At 36.1% G+C, this 24128-nt stretch overlaps 2 long non-coding RNA genes across 2 annotated transcripts in view; one reads left to right on the forward strand and one right to left on the reverse strand.

Annotated features, from left to right (window-relative positions):
* Positions 1-20759: 20759 nt before the first annotated feature.
* The window catches only part of LOC112153496, a 38603-nt gene continuing 35234 nt past the window's right edge, over positions 20760-24128 (reverse strand). The window contains exons 2-3 of the long non-coding RNA XR_002920507.2: positions 21462-21546; positions 20760-21044 (exon numbers count right to left, since the gene is read on the reverse strand). This is a non-coding gene — a long non-coding RNA (uncharacterized LOC112153496). The remainder of the gene's footprint in view (positions 21045-21461; positions 21547-24128) is intronic.
* Positions 21040-24128, forward strand: part of LOC112153497 — an 8276-nt gene continuing 5187 nt past the window's right edge. Inside the window, exons 1-3 of the long non-coding RNA XR_002920508.2 lie at positions 21040-21376; positions 22793-22959; positions 23467-23540. This is a non-coding gene — a long non-coding RNA (uncharacterized LOC112153497). The remainder of the gene's footprint in view (positions 21377-22792; positions 22960-23466; positions 23541-24128) is intronic.

Raw genomic sequence — 24128 nt, forward strand, 5'->3', positions numbered from 1 at the left:
ACCAATAGTGCACTGTATAGTGAGTAGGGAAGAAATTTGGACGTAGTCATCACTTCGCCCGCGATGACATCATCAATAGTCGCCAGTCATCTGCGTTAGCCCGTAGCTGCTGGCGCTCGGAAAGTACAAAACATCAGTTTTAGAAATTTAAAAAGTCATGCTAAAACAAAAAGTCACTACTTACCTTAAAATATAAACTAAATGAGCACACTCACCTGAAGAAATGCATTTCTGTTCTGCGGCACAGCGTGACGCCTATCACCTTCGCGGCGGAGGGATACCCAGTTTTAAGTCCCTATATGGCTATAAGAAATCATTTTTGACACCACTACCCCTCAAAATGCCCCAACAATTGAAGGATTTGGCCTTAAACTTAAAAGAAACAAAAAAAAAATGCATTTAACAGGCAGAATTAAGATTCTTTACACAGAATACATAGATAACGATAATAAATGATATCCAGCAGCCGGGTGTCTATTGTTACGAAGATGTTGTTAATAAAGTTGCTCAAGTGATGGATTTATATTTATTTTTGGAAAGTAGCAGTTTTGGCCAGCATATACGTATTTATGTATATTTTATTTATTGGTCACACCTTAGGCATTAGACAAGGCTGAAGCAGTTTTGGGTTACAAGAACATTGAAACCACATTTTAATGGTTCCTTCACTAAATCTAATGTACAAATATAGCTTAAAGTAGCTGCTTTACCCTAAAAGAATAAGCTAAAAAATCAAACTTTCACTGCAGCCTTATACAGGCTGATCTGTGAACATTTTGTCTGACATTAAACTGGTCCATGGCTTGAAAAGAAGTAGGGGCCCACTGCTCCGTGGTCAATCTGTGACTCTCTTAATTCTCATTTTGGGCCCTTCCACGACAAGCAATTCTGCACTCCTCCTGCTGAGTTCATTTTTGTTTGATTAAATCTGATGTGGCTTTGCCCAGTTTGTGATAACAATGAGGGTTGCATGTCTCACTGCCTCCATCTGTCCTCCTTGAACATGTCTGGGAACACAACATCACCAGAACACCAGAACGGTTAATCTGCCTTATTTACTTCTCCAATATGGCTGCCTTGTCTCACGCATGCACACACACAGACACGCGCACCCCCACACACACATCATTTGTCCTGCAGGATAAATATTTCCCTTGTGTCGGTGCACACTAAATGTTGATTTATCCTCAGCCTGTTAAATTGGCCAATCTGCATATGGCGTGTTTGTGTTTTGTCAGAAGGCATCCACTGTGACAATATATACTATAATTATCATCTAAGTGTTGCGGCTGAGCTGGAGTCCTCTCGCTGGTCTGCTGAGACCTTGGTGTGCGTGGGTGTATGAACTCAGTTGTCGCTTATGTGCACCGGAGAAATTTTGGCCGACAAACATCTAATTTAATTGAACGATTTAATGTTGTCAGATTTCATTGTAATGGACAAGATCTTGACTCACTTTGTTCGCCTCAAAGGGAGAGGAATAAGGGGGGAGTCAAAGGGAGGCAGAGCTAGATGAAGATGTGATTTGTTGACTAGCTATTTATGTTTGATGAAACAAAGCAAATTCGGGGAAGGCCATTTAACTTAACGCTCACTTTTCTTCGTTAACGGTCTGAAGATAATTAGTATAACTAATCAAAACACTTGCGTCTCCTCCCCCTCTGCTGTCATCTGCTTCCAGGGCACTTGTAAAATGTCTGTTGCACTGAAGGGCAGTCAATTGTTCCTTTTATGTTTCTATGGATGTACATGAGCACAATCTAATGAATCTCTCATCTGTATTGTTTATTGCTGCAGCTCCAATATCCCCGGTACATCGTTTAGCTCCATGATTGAAAAATGCTTAAATTACAAGCATATTTTCCTGGTTTTGGGTTTAAAAACAACAGGATTTTGGTTTAGTAAGAAGTGAATTAATTCACAATTAAAAAGGGTCAGTTTAAGTCACACTCCAATCATCTTTTTATCTATTTTCAAAGCGTTCCCAATGGTCTTTTAATAAAAAATATGCTGTTTTTATTCAAAAACTTGTGTCCTTTTCTAGGACATTGTTGTTAAAGAGTGGCAGGAGTTCATTAAAAATCTGTGGCCACAGTATAAGCACATTTCCCATCATCCCTTTGTTTACGCTCTCGTCCGCTAGCTTACACCCCTTCATAACTAGGGCTGGGTATCACCAATAACTTCCAGATTCCCAATTCACCATTAAATTTGATTTGATTCCAATTTAAAAAAAATTATAATTTTGATCCACTCAATTCAGTGTTGAGCTCACAGCGTTTACACATTTAAACACATTTGTTTTGAAATTTATTAGTGATTATAATGAGGTTGTTAATAACATTACAGTGTTACATAGATTCTCAAAAAGAGAAGTTCCAACAATTGTTCTGCCTCTCCTGGAGCGTGTTTCAGGTGCCAATCGTACTATAGCATTACACTTTATTCCAGAAGAAGAAGAAAGTTTGTGGAAAAACATGGTGCTTTAAACCCCTAGTGGTTACTTTAAAAATATAACCTGAAATAGTTTTGAAAATTCTCATCTCCGAGTATATAAAGATGTTCACATCCTGTGGGAAATTCCATTATATGTTAGCATCAAGCTAGCTGACTTTAGCATTATGCGTTAGATCAATTTCTACTTTTATGGATGGATTGTTGGTGTATTAAGTTTAGATTGATTAATCAGTTTTATCAACCCAGCCCTACTCACAACCCCAACCTAATCATACAGGTGCATCAAAAAGGCGAGCAGTATTGGAGCTATCCAGTAATACAATGTTGAGCCTGATGCTAGCTCAAATAGACATGCACACATGGATCTAGTCGTCTACTAGTGGATACATCAGAATGGAGCGGAGCAGGAAGCTTGTGGCCGGCCCATTACATTTTCTACATCACAAGTACAATGTTCGTATTTATGCCTTTTTTGTCTGCTCCTGATTCCCAATGATTTATATAAAAATACAGAGAAATGCAATTTTGATCATATTTTTAAAATAATATATGCCCTTCATCATAAGAAAAAATCCATTGTAAAAATACATTTTTCCTCTAAGTGGGACTTTAGTTAAAAAGTAAACAGAACAGGACAGTGTGTTCCTTTTTTAATGTATCTGCAACCTTTAAAAATGTAAGCAAAACATGTTCTTGTCTTATTATTTTATTGGTTGAGTTCAGTTTTGTTGTAGTCAAACATCTAGCCGATCTCTGGTTTACAGTGAAAAAAAAAAATAGACCATGTTATGAAATGCAAACAATGACAGTGAATTGAGCTCACATCATCTAACAGAACTTTCTGGAGTTCTACATTCTGAAGCATCCAGAAGTATTTTAGTATTTATTTTATTTAAAAGGAGACAATGCTATTTCAAAGAAGACCATGTGGTTAAACAAGACAAGGTTTTAAAAAAGCCAGAATTAGCCAAAAGGCTGGTTTTCATCTGTGGTCTCTAGGCCATGATAACAGAAAAGCAATAAAAACACTAAGTACAAATGAAATATATGCTAAAAGCTAATCAAAAGGATTATTGACAAGTAGGGTTTATGTTTTTGAGCTCTCCAATTATAATTATTGTTTCATTTATTTATTTATTTTTCAAAAAGCCTGATCTGCAGATAACTTCTTAGCTCCTAAAGTATATTGGAAGAAGTAGGTGATACGTAATACATTGCAATTAGAAAGAAAGACAAAAAAAAAAACAAGAAGCTGGTGTGTACAAGAACACCAGTTGTCTTAAGGATGCCTGGCTACATGATAAACACCTCAAAGCATAAGGTGGATAGTCCCCCATGGAGTAAAAAGGCTGGAAACCCAGATCTAGAAAACACAGAAAAAAGAAAAGCCTGCTGTCAAAGCTAAAGAGACACAGAAAAGAACAGTGTGATAACTAAAACATGCTCTCCATACCAGAGGCACTGGGAACTGCCAAAAACTCCTTTCTCTGGTTGCTCGAGAAGACCTAAGAAGCAGACATCATCTTAAGGCTACTGAACAACAACAAGTTCCAAGTTTGATTTCTTGGACTGTAATAGGCCCTTTATCGTACACATTTACTTGGAGAAAAAAGGACAGGCATGGCAGCAAAATTTGTTTAGTTGTTAATTTGGCCCAACCAAAACAAAAAAAAAATACTTTACTTAATTGGAAGCAAGCTCCAGAACAAAATGGGTAATTCCAACCAACAGCCAATAATGTCCCACGATTTTTTATGCTCCAAAGGAAAGTATTTGTTAATATACATGAGCATGGCTCAGAGACAGCTAAAGACTACACCAGGAGAGCCAAAAACTAGCTTAAAAAAAGCAGAACTGTCACTCAAAACAGTCAAATCTGATCAATTTTCAAATTGTTTGGCACTATTTGGTCTTGATAAAAGCCAGTTTTTTCTTCATAATGGATAACATACATGTGTAACCTACCAATATTTTTGTCTTTTCCACAGATTTAAGTCTCCGATGCAATTATGAAAATCACCATGCACTCTTAAAACACTTGGGTAACGTCTTCATTCCAATTCTGGGGTTTTTCATGTTGTGATGTGGGTTAATTTTTTGAGCAGTACAAACATTTTGGGGTTATAGTGGTTTCTGTTTAACCCAATTTTTAATTTTCTCCTGAGGTTTTTTGATTTATTGAATGAAAATAACCAGGAAATAACCAACTTTGGGCTATTTTTAGCTGTAGAATTTAATCCATAGTTCAGAAACCTTAAAACATTCTCTAAGAGAACTAAAGCTACCATCCAAACTAGCTCCCAAAGTTTATCAGTAAAAAGGCTAAAATCCTAAACACGAGGCAACAGATTCGGAAGAACAAAAGAAGAAAAACATAATCCAAAGACATGTAAACCACCAAACTTGAGTCACTCACATTATTTGCTAAAACTGGTGAGAAAACATTGACCAACATCAACATGGTAATAATCTGAGCTACTATGAGAGAACAAGCCTTGAACAGCAGCAAAGGTCCACCACACCATTCAAGACCACAGGTGCAGGCAGATGCCCGGAGGCATTTCAGCACAAACAGAGGTGTGCTCGATCCAAGCGCCATGACCAAACAGAGGAAATAGTGTTAAGTGGGGTGTTAAACCTAAATACACACAGGGTCAAAGCTGATCGAGATGATGGGTCGTGCTCGAAAAGTGCTCTTCGTCGGTTAAGTTAAGTTCACCACCTGAGTCAAAACCAGCTGTCTTGTAGATGTTCACAGAGTTTTTTGATGAGACAATAGAGCTATAAATTTAGCACATAAGGGAAGAAGGGAAATGTTCGACACGATGACAAGCCGAGCAATTGTTTGCCAGAAGAAGTGGAAGGTTGACTCGAATCTGTCATTCTTTATGTTTCACAATGGATGACACTTTACGCGGGAGGGTGGGTGTTGACAAAGAGAAGAATAATCATTTCTGAGACCTCATCTTAATAAAGTATAGCCTGTCATGGACAATAGATTAATTAGTTTGTCTTTACCTGAGAGCGATGAGCGGAATCCACTGGTGAAAAGACCAATTTCCACACATCTCTGATTAAATAGTGTAAAATTACTTTTTAGAGATAAAGAGCACAAAGGAAATTGTGATATTTGTTGGTGATACATGACTGCAAAGCAAAGTGAACTGGAAAAATGATACAACTTTTAATTAAAACATTCAAGTAAATGATTGAGTTGTTTGATTCAACAAAAATAAAACAGAGGCAGTTTGACATTTTTCTGACTGCAAGTCTTTGTGGCAAAAAGGAAAAAAAAAAAAAACAACTTTTGAATTGTATGCAACTTTTAGGAGATTTAACCGTTTTGGCAACAGTTTCACAAATTTAGAATATATGCTTTATTTCTGGAATTTTACCATTCAGCAACGCTATCCAACAAAAATGTTGACATCGCAGATCAAAAAGGACGATAAAAGTTCATGACAATCAGAGAAATAGTTACAAAACAGTTTATTTTTCTTTCTTTCTGGAAAACTACATTGCATTTTCTTTGTGCAAAAAAAAAAAAAAAATCAACTTTTTGTTTAGAAGGAATTGTTGTTTATTGTGCCACTGCTCTGCGACAGACTGGCGACCTGTCCAGGGTAAAACCCCGCCTTCGCCCATCAGTGGCCGGGATAGGCTCCGGCACCCCCGCGACCCCGACATGGACGAAGCAGACAAGAAGGTGGATGGATGGATGGATGGATGTGCCACTGCTGTGAAGGGTAGGGTTGTAGGTTTTTCATCAAGATTTATGGCTTATTTTATGGGTTTAGTCTAATTTACTAAAGAGTTAAAATATCTCTATAATGCAAAGTACTTAGAAGGTAAACCAAAGATCCAAGCGAATATTGGGTGTTGACCGTCAAGCTATTTTCATCACATGTTAACAGTTTTATGACCACCTTTTAACTCGTAGTAGTCCAGAGTCTTTATGAGCTTTTTTTTTTCATTTTTAACAAATTTTCTCCTATAATTGATCATTGAAACTCATGTGAAAATGCTTTATTTCTATCTTTTAAGTCCAACCCCAACTTCTTGTTAAATGTATATTGATATATTTTAGTTATATTACAAAAAATTTCAAAATTAAACCTGGAACTTAGCCAAAAACAAAATTCAGAGTTGTAAATGTCCTTTTCTAGTGCAAAAAAAAAGATCAAACTGTTTTTTAGGTTGAAAAAAAATAAATAAAAATATAAGTGTCAAAAGTACAAAGGTATAATAAAAATGTACATATTTATATATAAAAGAACAAAGACAAGGTCAAAACAAAATGCAAAAGTATTAAAAAAAACTTAAAATATATAAAAAGTTCCATGGATGTATTATAAGGAATATTACAATTACAAGGTCAAAACAAGTGGGTCACAAGAGGAAAATGAAAAATAAAAAATTGTCATAGACACCATTTTTTTTTTTTAACTTTCCAGATCAATGACATCCTTAAAAACAGATCATAACTACCAGAACGAAATCAAACATTTTGTTGAAAAACTTGCATTTAGGTTGATGAGCATTGGCATTTTGGGACAGGAGATCATAGTCTTAAGACTAGGAGTGCAGGGAAAAATCAATTTTACGATATACCGTGATATTTTATTTGGCGATACTTGTATCAATTTAAAATGTTGATATAACAATATTTCATTATTTTTTTTATGAACATCCTTCAGCGTCTTACCTTTGTTTTCCACCTAAACCCCCAACCGCTAGTTGGCAGCACACACACTGAGTCTGTCTCAATCACAGTCTTGGGATATATCGCGATACGTATCGTGAGACATGTATTGGGATATGTATCGTATCGCCACACTCTTGCCAATAAAGGCCACTTGCATAACTGATTTAGTTCATAGACGAACTTTACTGTCCAACTCTGGTTTGTTATTGAACATCAATATAAATATTTTTTCTGTCTACCACTGCTGTAATAAATGTTCATCTCCTCCCTGAAATATCACTACAATTGTTGTCATCAGCAGTGGTCAGTGGATAGGATAGAAACCACAAATCTACAAGGTTCCTTTGTGTGCCGATCCCATGTAAAATTGGAGACCTGTCAATGGTGTATTTATTGCAAGTGTCAGGCATCGACATGACGACAAAGAATTAATTTACTACACTTGAAAACATATTATTATTCATGAATCACCTTTGGCAGCTAAATCACTGATCATCCAAAAAGCTGTTGAGGGCAGAGCTCGGATCAAAACAGAACAAGACAGAGAGAGTGGCGGTGACAAGCAATCCCAAGAGAAATAGCAACCTAGATGGGTTTCAGACACTGCCGGTGTCTGAATAGGCAGTTTGGCCTCTTCTGGATACCCTTATTCATGAAACTTTGCTAAAACAAAAAAACAAATAGATCAAACTTGCTTTTTTTGGCTGTTGTACATGATAAAAATTCATGACTAAATAAAATATGAAAACCAAGTGGACTTGAAAGTTTGTGCATGCAGTTTAATGTCAGAAACAAGCGCTGCGGATGACAGCTGAAGCTGCAGCGTTCACGTGTATTTGGAATGAAAAGTGCTCATCTAAAATCTCATGCATATTCAAATGTGAGGGCAGGGCAACATCTCTCTTGAAGACGCCTCGGAGTGTTCCAGCTTTACTCATCTGTCACATGCTTTATACTGCGCAGGCACTCCGCTGAGAACAGGTTCATATGTTTTGCAAAAAGACCCCTTTCAACGGGTGGTTCTGGCGAGCGATCAGATGTGGCCAACTCAGCTGTGATGAGCGCAAAACTGCTGTTAGATTGGGAAAGAGTTTAAAGTGTAAAAAATATAATTATCCTTCATTTAGTTGGTCTTCTAAACTCATCATTGCTACTTAGACCACTGAGGATAGAGTGTTTTTGCAGCTGGTGTGATTAAATACAATATGCACTCAATGCGTGCATGAATAATTCAGCTGCACGTGTGTTTGAATACTTACATTTGTATGTGCATGTGTGCGTCCCTGTGAGACAGGATTAAGTGAAGATAGAGTTTTCAGAGTAGAACTGATCTCTTGGAGAGATAAGGTCTCTAGGCTCTTAGAGCAGAGCCTTAGGTCTTCTCCTCGGTATTTCTCCTCCCACTCCTCTAAGCGCCCTTGCCTAAATACTGCAGGGACCTGGGATGAAACCTGGATACAATTCCGTGGTCTGCAGGACTAAAGGTTCCATTTTAAATCAACCTGAAACTCCATTTTGTAAGAGTGGTGAAAGAAGGAGAAATCAACTTTGTGAGAGACAAAAGGGGAAGAAGAACATTTTTTTTTTCTCAAATCAGGGGCGGACTTACTAGTACGTAAAGATAGGCGATTGCCTAGGGTCCCAAACACTCTGGGGGCCCAAACCCCAGTAAATGTGTTTAAAATAAATATCACGCCTATTTTTATTTAACTGTCACAAAAAACACAACCCAAATCACTGAGGAGGCATAAGAATGATCATGTGAAAATCCCTCTCCAGGAATGGAATATTCCAGTCAACAGCAAGTTGGAGAGCAGATAATTTAGTTTTTGGCCCAACTTAATGGTTTTGATTCTGACTTTGGGGGTAAAAATTGGGGCGGATTCATCAGCTTTTAGTTCCTTATTAAAATATGTTTCAATCGAACCAGGGATGTGCGCTTTACCTTCCTCTTGTGTTAGCTTTCTGTTACTATCCACTGTGTTAAATGGGTCGGTTTTGACTAGTGTCTTAAATCAGCTTTAAAATACACACAAAAAAAAAAAAATTGTTGTCATCTCTTGGTTATGTTGTTAGGATACTTTATCCATGGAAATAATGGTTCTATTATCTTTCTGTGTGTCTCTAACCCCCATGCTATCTTATGGGGTCCAGATGACCCCCACTTTTACATTAATTTGTGATGGATTTTATGTGTATATATATATATATATATATATATATATATATATATATATATATATATATAAAATATACAAAAATAAGTATCTCTTTTGATTTTCAAGAAAAACAGAAAAAAATGACCTCAAGTAAATCATATAAAAAAGTTATTGTGCTGTTTGAAGTTTAATGAGTTTAGAACAGATCTCTGAAATTAATTTGCTGAATCTATTTTTTTTTAATTAGTAACTTCTATGGTGTTACACATTGGAACACAAATGGAAAACAAAACAAACAAATCAAACCAATAGAAATCACTTACATGTTCTAAAGCCAAATCAAAGCGTAGTTTTTGTGTGTGTGTGTGTGTTTCGGGACATGCTTAAGTTTTTTGTTTTTTTTCCCACCTATACTGGACAACTTAAGATCACATATTTAGGAGAGGAGGTGGCTGTCAGTGTGTTGGCTAAAATCCACTAATGATTTTAATCTTGGCTCTAATTATTACTTTATAAAGTTATCTTATATGTAGCCGAGTCAAAACTGACCCTAACACCAGAAAGGACCTAATTCCAACCAAAGCATTTTAAAATTAAAAGGAAAAAAAAAACAGCATTTTGTTGAAATCAAGGTTGCTGAGAAAGTCAAAAAGCTTTGATGGAATAAATTGATTTCATACGTTTCAAACTGAATTGAATCGTGTTGACCCTAACACAAGACCAAGGTCAAGGGAGGGAGTTGAAGCAGTGCCTCACCTGTCATCATGAGATGCATAGCCTACTAATAATACAAAATAAATGTGTCCTTTAACCTTTTCAATAAATGCAATTTAAATGTTTGACCTTAATCGTTTCGTTTTATACCTCTCAATTGCTGTATTTTGCAGGGGTGCAGGGAAAATTGATTTGGTGATATATTGTGATATTTCATTTGTATCGATTTAAAATGTTGGCATGGCGATATTTAATTAATCCTTTATGAGCTTCCTTCAGCGTCTTACTTATGTTTTCCACTTAAACCCCTGTCTGCTAATTGGCAGCAGAGCACACTAAACCTCTTTGAGCAGCTCCACACCAAAACAACAAGAGCTCAAAAAAAAAACAGCTTGTGTTAAATGTTCTGTCAGACTCTTGGTTTTTATGGTTATGAGACATTTAGTACTTCAAGTAGAGTTTATTAAAATAAAGAAATAAATAAATGTGAACAACTGTTCTGGGAGAGAGTTGGGATATATCGCGATACGTATCATACCTTGAGACGTGTATTGGGATACGTATCGTAAGTTTGCTGTCAGTAGACATCGCTTGTATTTTGCGTATTTCCTTTTCAGTTTCAGCGCAAGTGTAACAAGTAGGCCGAGACGTTGGGATCCATATGCAACAAAGCTTAATGGCATACGAAAAACAAGGGTAGTCAGAGTCAAGGCAAAAGGTCAAACGAGGAGCAAGGCAGGGCGTCAGAAGAAACAGGTAGAGGTCCAAAACACAAGGAGGCAACGAGGAGTAAATGCTCAGAATTGTATGCGTGGCAGAAAACAATACTTCACACCTAGCAAAGTCCAGAGGGTGAATAAATACACTGAGGGTGATGAGAAGCAGCTGGTGATGATGAGGCAGGTTGTTGGTGGGTGAGAGCAGAGCAGGTTAAAATTCAGACGAGGGCTCCCTCTGGTGGTCAAAGGTGGAGATGTATGGCTGCAGGAAGCTTTGAGGTCTGCCTCACAACAGTTTAAAAATTATTATCAAAACATTTTGGATTCTTCACATAAATTCTGTCTACTAGTCGACCAAAGACGCTATCATACGTTTTAAACCAGGCGAAGAATTAAACAAAAATCCTCAGAGTGCCCCATTTTATTTTTCGCCTGGGCCCCCCAAACTACTAAGTTCGCCACTGCCTCAAATCACCAACTCAACTTGTGCCTTTTGAGCTTCAGACCAACAATGTAACAATGAAGGTTTGTTTTCAGTGGTCGTGACTGGGAAAAAGATGAGCAGAGAGAAGGTACCAGTCACAGTTGAGGTCAAAAACAACAGTGAATCCCCGAGACGTTTATGTTTTTCATCACTCCAAGTCTGTGGGAGAGGAAAGGAACAATTTTTTTTTATCCTGTTGCGCACAGAACAAAATTGCAGAGACAAGCAGACATTACCTTGCAAAGTCAAGACCCAACATTTGCAATGTGTATTGACATATTGATTTTCCTTGGCAGTTATTGGCAGAAGGAGTAAGGAGGATGGGGCCGTGTGTGCGGGTCCACGGGAGCTCGGTGGGATCCAGACAGCATTATGCACACCAAGAGAATGAGGCTTAGCATATATTGAGTGTTTATGCTGCAGAATAGAATTTGCGGAGCACCTTTACTTAAACTCACTGGCTGTTAAATTGGGCTTAACCAAAAATCCCTCTTACACAAACATGGAGTGATCCAGGGTCTTTTTTCCCTCCTTGTTTTGCATAAAATCTATTTTCATGTGGGCATTTCTTGCAAAATAGGTTGTTTACTTTTCATTTACAAATATGTCTCTTTGTTTGACATGAAAATAAAGACATACTTTGCTGTATGGATAAAAACAAAAATGAGCAGATGAAGGATAATGTGTTGAAAGAGGTGATCTGGAGGAGAGTGAAGGATATCTATTGTTTGCCTTCTTAAGGGCAGGGCACACATGGGGGACGGAGCTGGAGTGTATGTGGATTAGCGAAAGGATCTGTCCTGAATATATAACGAACTCAAGGTCTTCTCTCTGTCTGTTCTCCTTCTTTACTGTGGTCATCACAAAAAAAGTAGTAAGAGTGGAAAATATTAACATTCCCTAAATATTTTTTAGCCGACTGGCCTTTTGATGTGCAGATTACAAGGATTACATAGAGCATGGAGCTTGTGCAGTTTCGTCACGTTTCTCGTCTGATGCAAAAATGGGTCAAAAGTGGAAATCACGGTGTGGGATGCATTTTTCATAGGCTGGTTATGAGCACCGGCAGGAAAAAGTAGTAGACGTCAAGATAGATTTTGATGCAAACATAAAACGCTCCAAAAATAAACAATAAAAGCAAGCAAAAAAACTTGCTCTGCAGCCGTCTGTGTGTGTGGGCTTTCCAGCTCTAGCGCCTGTATTCATCGGAACACCAACCGCACACAAACGGTCAGTTGTCAGAACAATCCACGAACGGACCAACATCTTCACAGATGAGGGGGTCAGACAGGAGGAGGAAAGAACTCACACTGCAACACTACCCGGATCCAAGATGGGTCGTAAACAAAGGAAAACAACAGGTAGAAAATAAGAAAATAACAACCAAAAAAAAAAAAAAAGAAGTGAAGAAAAACTACAAGGAAACTATAACCATTCAATCCGTTAGGGGAATAACAGCATCAGAACAAAGAGCCGTGAAGAAACACAACATAAATACAAAAACGAAACCTCACATAAAATCAGACAAGAACTGGTTCACCCAAAGGAACGTAAAGTTATTTGTGAAAGACAGAGATACTTTCCCGTTAACACTAGAAAAAGGGAACACAGAAATTAATCTGAGGAGACAACAGGAAGACCAAAAAAAAGAGAAGAAGAAGAAGAAGCAGAGCAGCAGAACCTCAAGTCAGCAATATTGTAAAATAAACAATCATATCACGGACTGGAACAACAAGAAAGTAATTGGAACATGAACAAGCTCAAACATCGGATCAAAGTAGACATAGAAATCAAGACACAACATCATAACCCGACATGAAGGGGCAGACACTGTCACACAGCACAACAACTCATTTGAAAGGCTTTCCAGCAGGCCACACCCATCTCAAACAGCTGATAAGGTCATGACACCTTTGGGGAAAGAGACATGTTAAGTCAACTTACATCTTTATCTTCCCACTTGTCTGAAGCTTCAACGCCTTCTGTACTGTACTATGAGAAATGCAGTGACATCCCTGAGTGCTTTAACCAGCAGAGGTCTGTTACCTCTTCTATGGAAACAAAATAGAATCACCCTGATTTGTGCGTGTGTAATTCCTGACTTGTAAAACACATTTTGTGCGTAAGTGCAAAGATTACCAAATTAAAAAAAAATAAAAACACAATTTACACACGCACAAATTAAAATTACAAGAGCTTGAAACTAACTATACACACAAACCCTTTCTCTTCAAGTTGCACATATGTTCAATGTATTTTTTTTATTTTTGTACTTATGCACAAAATATATTGTATAAGTTACAAATCAAAAATTACACATGCAAAAATCCAGAGTTAGACACAAATCAAGAATTACACACTCATAAATCAGGGGGAGTCTATTTTATCTCCTCATACTCCTAATTCTTACGGTATTTCTCCAAATACTTCCTGGTGTGTATTTCTGCACAAGATGGTAGAAGGCCAAAGATGCATTTTCATTCTTTCAAAGTCCAGACTTCTCTATCACATTTCTTGAGGAGCAAAGCATTGAATGACAGTAATGTGGGATTTACAGAACAGGAGTCAAAATAAAAGCATTTATATTTATATATACTGTGTATATATATATATACTCCTTTCTTGACCCTTTGAAATAGAATAGCCTTCTGGTCAAGATTTAAGTCGAGTCCAACTATTTCACAGACAAATGTTTGAGATGTTAACTTATTAATAGTTTGGATTGAATGTGATGTAAACTGTGTTTATTGATGACGACTTCTTTCACGGTTTGACATGACCGTTTTTCTGCCACACTATAATTGCGTGATTTTTAGTTACAGATACAATTAAATAAGCTTATGAAATATTTAAACATTTATTTTATTTGCATGTTAAATGCTTTTCTGCACTAAATCCATGAATTGAGTTAATAGTTTTAAGTAACAAATATACTAGATGTATTGTTGTTTTTTGTAGCCAAGTTTTATCTTTACATAGTTTATTCATGGAGTATCAAACTTTACATTTTTTATTTTTATTTAGGCTGAACTTTTACTTTGGAAAATTATTGTTTTGTATTTCTATTGTGAGCATAGAGTGATGTAATAGCACAAAATGTTTCATTGCTGTATAATAATCTAGAGATTGTAGCATCAAGGGGTCCAAGCAAGAGTCTTTGTCCCAAACCCGGATAAATACAGGGGGTTACATCAGGAAGGGCATCCAACATCAAATCATTGCTAAAACAAATATGTGAATCCGACCTAAGGTATCCATAACGGATCGGCTAACAACGACCATCATTGGTGATGGAAACTGGACTACTGGACTGTCAGGGAACGATGGCATGAAGGTAGCTGGTGTTACAGAGGATGCAGAAGGTTGGATGAAGGAAGCTGATTCACTGGGGCGACCCTGAAGGGAAAAGCTGAAAAGAAAAGAACTATAAAATCTTTTTCCATTTCTTTTCAAAGTGTAGAATTTTCAGAGTAAAACTGGAATCTGCCACAGCCTCGGAGTCCTTGTACTCTCCATAGTTTGGCTCAAAGACAAGGTTGCCTCTCATATAGGATTTTTATTTCTTTTTTTTATCTCAGTTTCTTTTTTTGGAGTCTTCTTGAAGTTTTCTTTTTCAGTTTAAACCTTCTTTGAGTTACTAAGTTTTGTGCAAAGATTAGGTTAAAAAACAGTTATGCCCTTTAGTTACCTAGGTGTGCATCATATAAACTATCTTTAAATTATGATTTTTAATCAAATTAATCTTCGAACGAATCTAAAATAAATTTGAAATGCCCGGCGACAATCTCCTGATTGGCTGCATAATCCCTGCTGACTTCAGCCGCCTCTTGACCCCGTCTCCCACACCTCTGAGCCGACTCTCCTGCTGCTTTTGTAAAACCCACACAGATCCGTTTTTCCTCCAACTCAACTCTGGTCTAAGGAGAACCCCTTTTGGTCCATGGAGCCCGGCAGGAAAGTCCAATTCTAGGAGAGTTTTGAGCCACTTCAGCGAGAGGAATCGTTCAGTCTTCAAGATCCTGACTGTTGTCATCTGATGTGGTTACAAACAGACAACTTTACTTGTAATCAAATTGAAATTTTATTTCGTTTTATAGAATTGGTTCACTTTTGTTGTTATTAGTTCAGTTCACCCACAATCATCACTTGAGGAGACAAAGATAAACACAAATATATTCATCCCAAACTATATTATGTTTTTTTCTTTCATGTTTTTATATTTTTTTAATTTTCATGAAATCTATCCATAGTAATTCATTCAAATTTTATACCTTTAAATGCCCCATTTTTGTGTTTATATGAAAAGAAACAAGAAAATTAAAGTCCCAATCATCTTGATCTATTGTAAAAGCATTCCTAGTGGTAATTAAATTTGGGATTATGTTGTTTTTACCCAAAACTTCTGTCGTTTTCTAGGCCATAGTTTAGAGCGGCACTAGTTCATCAGAAATTCAGAAGTTAGAAGTAACCTCGCCACCCTTACCTTCCCTGTGGGTGGGAGCTAAAGGGTTTGTCACACAACCATTATGTACAATTAGAGCATATTTCACAGATGAAAATTGGTTATACGTGGTAAAGTGAGAAAAGTTGTGGTCTTTAATGTGACATTTTCACAGATATGTCACAAATGAATCACGTTAAAACCATGGAAGAAGTAGGAATAAACCACACGAAGGACATTTGAACCTTCTCTTCATTGAATTTCTTAACTTTGACTTTTAGAACACTGAGCAAACATCACATCCCGTCAGCACCATGGACAGCACCCAAGGCCGGTCCTTGTAATGCTTTGTTATAATTAAACAGATTCCTCTGGTCTGAACCAGTTCCGATTCTGATGCTAGGCGCCTCCCTCTTGAGGGGACCCCCCAAATAAGGTATTTTTCAAACATCTGCTCCTGATTTTTAACAATTAAAAGAAAGTAATACTCAAAGTTGCATTTCAATCTCCTCCATTTTGAGAAAATGCCACTAGTTAAAAACATCACTATTTTCATTGGAGTGGGTCCTTAAAACATATATAAGAAATACAATAAAACACTTCTCACTTTGATGTATGTCCTCACCTGAAGTTTAGCTTTGCAAAACTTTCAAACAGACTAAATGATCAAACTACGTTAAACCCCACCAGCAATGATGATCTGTGCAGCACCACTGCATCCCTCCCACAGCGACTGCTGTGCTGCTTCACAACACATCTTCAGGTTGTGTTTTTTTTTTTTTTTTTTTTTTTTTTGATGTGTTCCGTTTCTTTCACCGCCACGCAGTTTCATAAACACTAACATTGCATATGTGTCCTGCATTTCAATTTGCTCATTCCTCTGATTTGCAGGAAATTAAGAGCTTAACATGGCAAATCTGTGCTCTGGCTGAGTACAGCATGCAAATAACTAATCGCAATTGATATTGTCAGATTATTTGTGCGCGCATGTGTGTGCAAAATGTCCCAGAGCCAAAACGAATGCATTATTTTTGCCGTATAACACGGGTCAAACGGAAGGCTATGTTTCCGCCCACACACTGACCTTGTGCTGATAAGAGTGGGAGCGAACGATTGTGTTCGATTTGCAGCTCGCAGCATGCAGCTTGGGAGTGATTTAGGCTTGATGACGAAAGTTACTGCGCACAGATAAAATGTGTTCCAAGATTAGTCCGCTGGGCTATGTTCACTTCTAATGGCTTGTAATCAAATGCAAACAAACAAACAAAGGGTTGGAGGGAAGGTGGCTCCGCTGCATTTCTTCTGCTCTATGTAAACCAATAACAGTTTTAATGCAAATTGTGCATTTCCTTCTTATGCTTAAAGTGATATTTTGTGAGGCTCACCTTTCTGCTTTATTGATTCAGCTCAGTGACAAATAGTGAGCCCTTGATTAGCTAAGGTGAGCATGAAGAAAGAAAATAAAATGATTCCGTGAGCTAGATTTACAGATATTGAAAGGATAGAGCAAAAAAAAAAATAAAGAAAATGTTGAATTTCTTTAAATATCCAGTCCGCTGAAAATTGTTTTGGGTTATTTTAACATGTTTTTGTGGCATTTTTTTTTTATTATAGAGAACATATAGAATGAAATGTGAGAGTTAATTTGCAGGAGTTTTTTTTATTTATATAGAAATGACAAAAGTAGAATTAGATAAGACCAAAAAAATGTTGATCATTAAAAGTTCCTTTTTAAATATTGAATTGTAAATAGCAAAATGCATTGTCAATTGAATTATGACATGACAATTCATGATGTAATTGATATTTTTTTTAATTCAATTTTTATTTTTAAAATTGTCATTGAACTGTCAATTGTAAAATACATTTTCTAATTGCATGATGAATTTGCAAATTAAATGGTCAAATTAATAAATGCATAATACTTTTTATAATGGCTGTAAAAAATTCTGATATTTTATGATAACAAATTGTCAATAAACTGGAAAAAAAATAAATTTATGATGTTTAGCAACTGCCAAAATAATGGAAATATTGACCAAATTAATGTCTAAAAAGCTGGTGAAATGACATTTCCTGGTGTTGTCATAGATGATAAACTGGAATGAAATCACTTGTTAATTATTTCAAAAGTAAGATTAGCAAAAATATTGGGATTTTATACATTGTTAAGGATTCGTTTAATAAGAACTCCTTGCGTATTTCATACTGCTCTTTTATTCTACCCTATTTTATTTGTTTGTATGGAAGTATGGGGACAAGCGTGTTCAGAGAAGCCACTGTTTCCGTTACAGAAAAAAGCAGTACGAATTATCTATTAAAAGGTAGTAAAGAATATGCCAATTATTTGTTTGCAAAACCTTTATTTAGACCAGCTTCAGAAGATGACTCTTGTAAATTTCAAGTTCCTTTTTCACGTACAACTCTCAGAGAGACCCATATTTAAATTCAAGGGTTTAGATTGTGGAACTCATCCAAACAACCTCCATTTAAAAAATGTCTAAATGCTATTCAGTTTGCAAAACTGTAAAATTATTTAAGTTCGCTTCTTCTACTCCTCAAAAAAAAAAAAAAAAATCAATCAAACTTACGTGACTTTAGCTAATAATCCCCATATACCACGAGTCAAATATGACATACGTGTGTTTTTGTTTGTTTTTATTTTATAATTATTACATTTCATCTTTTCTAAAATGATTTTTTTTAAAGTGTTTTTTGTCTTGTATTGTCCACAATCTATGCTTGAAATAAACAAGATTAATTTAAAAAAAAATGTTTAAGGACAAAACATTTGAAAAAAAAAAAAGGAATATAAGTAGGCCTCAATTGGATAAGGAACGAAATGGGATTTTATGTAAGAATTACTTGAACTACTTTGTCTTGTTTCTTGTTTGCCTTTGTTAATTTGTCTTTTTTTCAGTTTTTCGGAAAAGTTGTTACTTGAGTTGGCATAAACAATGAACAACAATAAAACTGTTGTGAATCAGGAGCAGATGAAAAAATGCTAATTGGAAAAGAAAGATTTAATTGGTAAACAAGCTCCCTGCTCCGCTCCATTCCCATACTTCCACTTGCAGACAGATCCATGTACGTCTTCATTTTCCTGATCCGAACTAACATCTGACTCAGATCTGAATCGCTGAAGAGCTCCATTTTTGTTGCACCGCTAATGTTAGGATGGGGTTGTGAGGGACAGTAAGTCAGAGGTGAATTTCTAAAGAAACTAATGCCGCTCTGGAAAAACTATGTCCTAAAAACACTCAAATTTTTGGGGGGTTAAAAATGACTTTGCTATATATATTTTAATCAAAAATATCCCTTTTCTAGACTATAAACATTTTTTAAAAAGCTAATATTTTAACAAAATACTGCTGGGAAACAGTTTGCCTTGGGTACTAACATAATAATAATAATAAAATATTGTGCATTGTAGTCATACTTTTTTGTATTGTACTGTTTTAAAGCAATATGGAACTTGAAGTCTATACAGCATCCTCTTCGTCAGCATGCATTTAAAAATATCTGAAAGTAAACAGTGCCACAAGCTAATAAACTGGAACGTGTGCGTTTAACTCGTTGCAGTTGTGTGTCAGTTGATGCTGGAGGGCTGATGGTAAGACCCGGCTTACCCCCAACTGAGCAGGCATAGCTTAGCCTGAGTTTTACAACTAGCCTTATTGATTTACTCATTATCTTCTTCACAGGCGATACCCCTGTAGGGGATCAAAAGTAGCTCTCTGTTCTCTTCTATTTAGCTCCGTTTCATTGCAATAGTGGCATCAAGACATAAATACATAAAGCTGGTCAGTTCACTAATGATAAAGTCTTTACTTTATATAGGAAATAGATGATCACAGCATTAAGGAAGGAATCTTGAAATATGTTCTATTAAAAAACTGTTTTGAATAAGTGTATTGCATATCCAGAGATCATTTTTGCAAATTACTTTTCTCAACTCTGGAACTTTGGAGACAGTTAAATGTCTTGTTTTTGTTTCCCGTTTATTGAATAAAATCCAGCGATTGTCTGATTTCAGTTTTGCTCATCAAATTCTTGATGCTTGGTTTTATTGATGCAGGGTAAACCGTTTGTGGCCAAACAGCTGAAGGTGCTGATGTTTAATGATGACTATTAAATTTTCAATACCAACATTTTCTGCCTCTGAGTGAAAAATTATGTTTGATACAAAGGGAGCACGCCGCTTTACTGTTTTAGTTGTGTAGGAAACACAAAAGCCGAGCTGTCTTTCAGCCTTTCTGAACTTTTACATTATATGAATGTTGATGCGTGCATTTGTAACCGAATAAATGTGAATCCACTTGCAACAAGAGATTTTTATTATTTTTTTATGGTATCTTGGGCGCCCCCTATCGGTTTGTGTCTGTAACAGTTGTGCAGCAACAAAACTTTATTAGTTGGGACACAGACACGCCCGAGGTAGGTCGCATTTTGCAGCACTCTGTTTTAATTATGTATTTCTCCATTTTGAATTCATGTCTTGGAAAATATTATTTTGTTTTATGTAATTTGGGTGTTTCTTTGTTACCTTAATGTATTTCGGGTTAGCTAATGCAAGTATGTTAAACGAACTTTTTACTTTTTGTAGCATGCTGTATGTGAAATGCGAGCGGGAGCCTTTCATGTCTGACCATCACCATTTTTCATGTACAGGTACATAATTTTGTTCTAAATTTATTTTGTAAACTACATTTTATTAGTTAGTTGGGACACAGACACGCCCGAGCATGCTGTATGTGAAATGCGAGCGGGAGCCTTTCATGTCTGACCATCACCATTTTTCATGTACAGAAAATAAACAGAATCAAAGACAAGTCGGCTGTCCTGTCGTCTGAAACAAACAAACACAACGCAGAGATCCTCCCGGACCAGCCAGCACCAAGGCTGAGCTGGTTACACATTGACAGACCCGGCTTGAAAATCAATGTGATATTCCTTTGTTTATGCTGATGGTATTAACAGTCAGCACAAATCGCATCAGGAAGGAACTGTGTCATTGTGCTGTAATTGAAATTATGCAAATACTGGCAAGACAGAACTTTGTAATAACCACACTTATTCATAAATTTCCTTTTTATTATTTGTTCACTCTGAGGCATGCACTTTTTATCATTTGCGTGGTATTCATTATTTTCTGTCACTGCCTTATGCTGCCTTTATTGTGTCAAGGTGTAAACAGAAGGACATGGAAAAAAAGGGCATCCTATTGAACAACGAACAGGGAAACAAAGTTAACAGTCAAAGAAGCTTTTCATGCATAAGTGTTGATTTCTCTGGGGAGGATCAGCAGGCACTTTTTCTCTCCCTCCCGATTCGATCCACTTCTGTGCTGCAGTAAAGTTGGGCTCTGAAGAGACAGAAGAGAAATCCATACATGTCTCTGTCTGGCCATTGATATTCTCCTTACTCCCTTCCTTTTCTCTACACCTCCATCACCCCATCTCTCCTTCTCGCTTGTTCATTCTTTCTCAGATGGTCCACAGTGGCCAATCCATCCTCACGCCCTCCACTGGCCAGGTCAGGAGATCCAATATCCCATGGATTCAAACTTTTCTGAGGCTACCTATAAAGTCCCGGCCACCTCGACACGCTCACTTTTCTACTTTGTCTTTCCTCTCCTTCAACCACTTGAGTCCAAACAATCCCCACCTTCTTTTCATCATCTCCCTCTTCACTGCTGTGAGTTTATTTTAAATTTTTTTTTTTTTTGTATGGGACACAAAGGCGTGCTTAGTTCTCCTCTAAACACATGAAGAATGCTTACCTTCAGGCAGCATCGTAGATTGCTCTCTCGCACTTCCTCTCACGACCTCCACTTGGACTGAATAATCGCAGGAGCTTTGTTTTCTCTACAAGAGGGTAATAATCAATGCTTTTGCTTTAAAAGAAGGGTGATATGTTTAATATGGATAGATCAGGTAGTATTTAACCAAACAAAATAAATAAATCAATTAATTAATTTATATATTTCCACAATCCTGTCAATCAAATCCAATCAAACTACACCATAATAAAATTGTTTTAAAATAAAATAAATTGTTTATTATAACTGATCTTAGAAAATACCATTTAGATCGAGACATGGTGGGTTTATTTTATTAAAACGTCTAACCTGTCATTACAGTCCAATGTGTGTAAACACTTTGAATTTTGTAAATAAATATGATTGTAAAGTCTGGCAAAAAATGTTCTAATAATGTAATATTTTGATGTGGAGAAACAACATTCAGCTGAACGCTATGAAACTTAAATGTGAATAGATTTACCATTAATTCTAGTTCACTTCTTTATTTGTACACATATTTAATTCACACTTGATTATCTTGCAAGAAGTACAAAGAATCTGGAAAAAAAAAGACATCCTGGGTTGATTTTAGGTCATTGAATCGAATGAAATCATTGAAAAGGAACCAATATCCACTATGAATCATATCGTAAATTTTGAATCATAGTTAAAATGAATCATTACACCCCAACTAAACAACTATACACTAATGTTTTAGAATATTTCCTTTGATCTCAACTATTGTAGGTTAAGATTTCCAGTAGAAAATGTGAAAAGGAGCCAAAGAAAACCCAGGTTATAATATCTTTAAAATTAAAAAATGACTTTAGTTAAGACCGACAAATACCTACTTTTGTATCTGGACCAGTGACTGTATATGAGAAGGACTGAGTGACCCCTTCCTGTGTTCCAAACAGGAAGGCGGGCTTCAAGAAGCCAAAATTTCATAGAGTTATACTGAGAAATATGCAGCTATTACTCTAGGCGTCCGGCGATACAATATGTATCACGATACACATATCACAATACATATCCTGACATATTCCAAGAAAATATCAGAGATGATATGTCAGTAATTTTTAAAGAATATGACTAAGAAAAAACATCTCAATATTAATATGCCTTTCATTTTAATACAATTGTAAAATATGTTTTATTTAATGATCGGAAGTGAACAGAAGAAAGTCATTTTCTGGGTGACGTCATACTCGCTCCAAAAACAAACATCAGTAATAGTCGCTTCAAGTAAATCTCCAAATAATGCGAGGGTTTCTCAGTAAACCACAGCGACTCATCTTTTCTTTGTGCAGTGCTCTTTCAGGAGTGGGTCATGGACTGATTATTGCTGGCAGCTGTTTGTGTGCGAGTGTCATTGGAGCCTATGGAGCATGACAGAAACATGCAGGCCTGCATATGTGAACAATACTACAACGTACAGCTGACCTTGGCCATCGTGCAGGTTCTTTTGAAAGTGAAGGTAGTAGACGCACCATAAAATAAATATCAATCTGTTTTCTAAGTATAAGGGGAAAATAGTAGAGAGTCTTTATCATTTTCTAAGTAATGGTTTGAGTGGATGAGATGACCTTCATACTTTGACCACTCATATAGGATTGTTTTACATATTAAGCCTTGGCTCTTTTTAAATGATCTCAACAAGTTTTTATCAAATTGAAAATGTTTCTGGGAAGCAAATTTGATCATCATGTTGACAATAATTAGATGTGAATATATCTTGAAGAAATGTATGATTGTAAAAAAACAGCAAAAGGAAGTAAAGAAGCCATTTTTAATCTATTTTAGAGAAGAGTTTAATGAATGATTTGTGAATAAAAAAGTAATTCTGCTTTTTGGATTTTCTTCAAGTCAAAAAGCCATTTAATGTAAAGAATTTCTAGTTAAAACAAAGAATGTTTCAGTGGTCAAATGATTTGATTTATCTCTCAGAGTGAAAAATAATATTTTTGTTGGATATTATTTGCAGTTTTTCTCAGAACATTCCAATTGTGTGACGTTCACTCGCGGGAAAGGAAATACTTTAAAAGACAAAACTTTCAGGTGAGTTTTTCCTTGATCCAGTTTCAGTCTCATCCATGCATGCTTCAAGGTACTGCACATTTATATGCATGCCCTATACTACACATTTACGTACCTATTATAATAAACTATAGGATTTTTGCAGAGAAGCCTATACAATATGCTTAATCTTTTTAAACATCTGTTAGCTGATTGTTTCGTTTATCTGTGAAGAGTAATCGGAGGATTTTTAGTTATCCAGTTCAAATAGTTGAGTTCATTTGTTAAATCCAATCCAATTTATGATATTTAATAAATAATTAGAATATCTTGAAAGAATTGTTTTTTTTAGTTAGTAAAAAAAATAAAACTTGTCCCTTTAAAAGCCAGGAAAGCCTTTGTACAGTAGGTTTTTTGAGCTAATTGAGTTAAAGTTTAAAAAAAGATATGGGTAACGCTTTATATTAAGGTGTGCTTGTTAAGTATTAATAAGATATTAATAAGCATTAGTAAGATGCTTATAATTTGCTTATAAGCACTTATAAAGATATTAATAAGCCGCTTATTACACCATTATCTAAATTACGGCATGATGTCAATCCAATTAATTATGTGCTTATAAATACTTAA

This window comes from Oryzias melastigma, linkage group LG10 (assembly GCF_002922805.2).
Source record: "Oryzias melastigma strain HK-1 linkage group LG10, ASM292280v2, whole genome shotgun sequence".
In the NCBI taxonomy this organism is placed as follows: domain Eukaryota; kingdom Metazoa; phylum Chordata; class Actinopteri; order Beloniformes; family Adrianichthyidae; genus Oryzias; species Oryzias melastigma.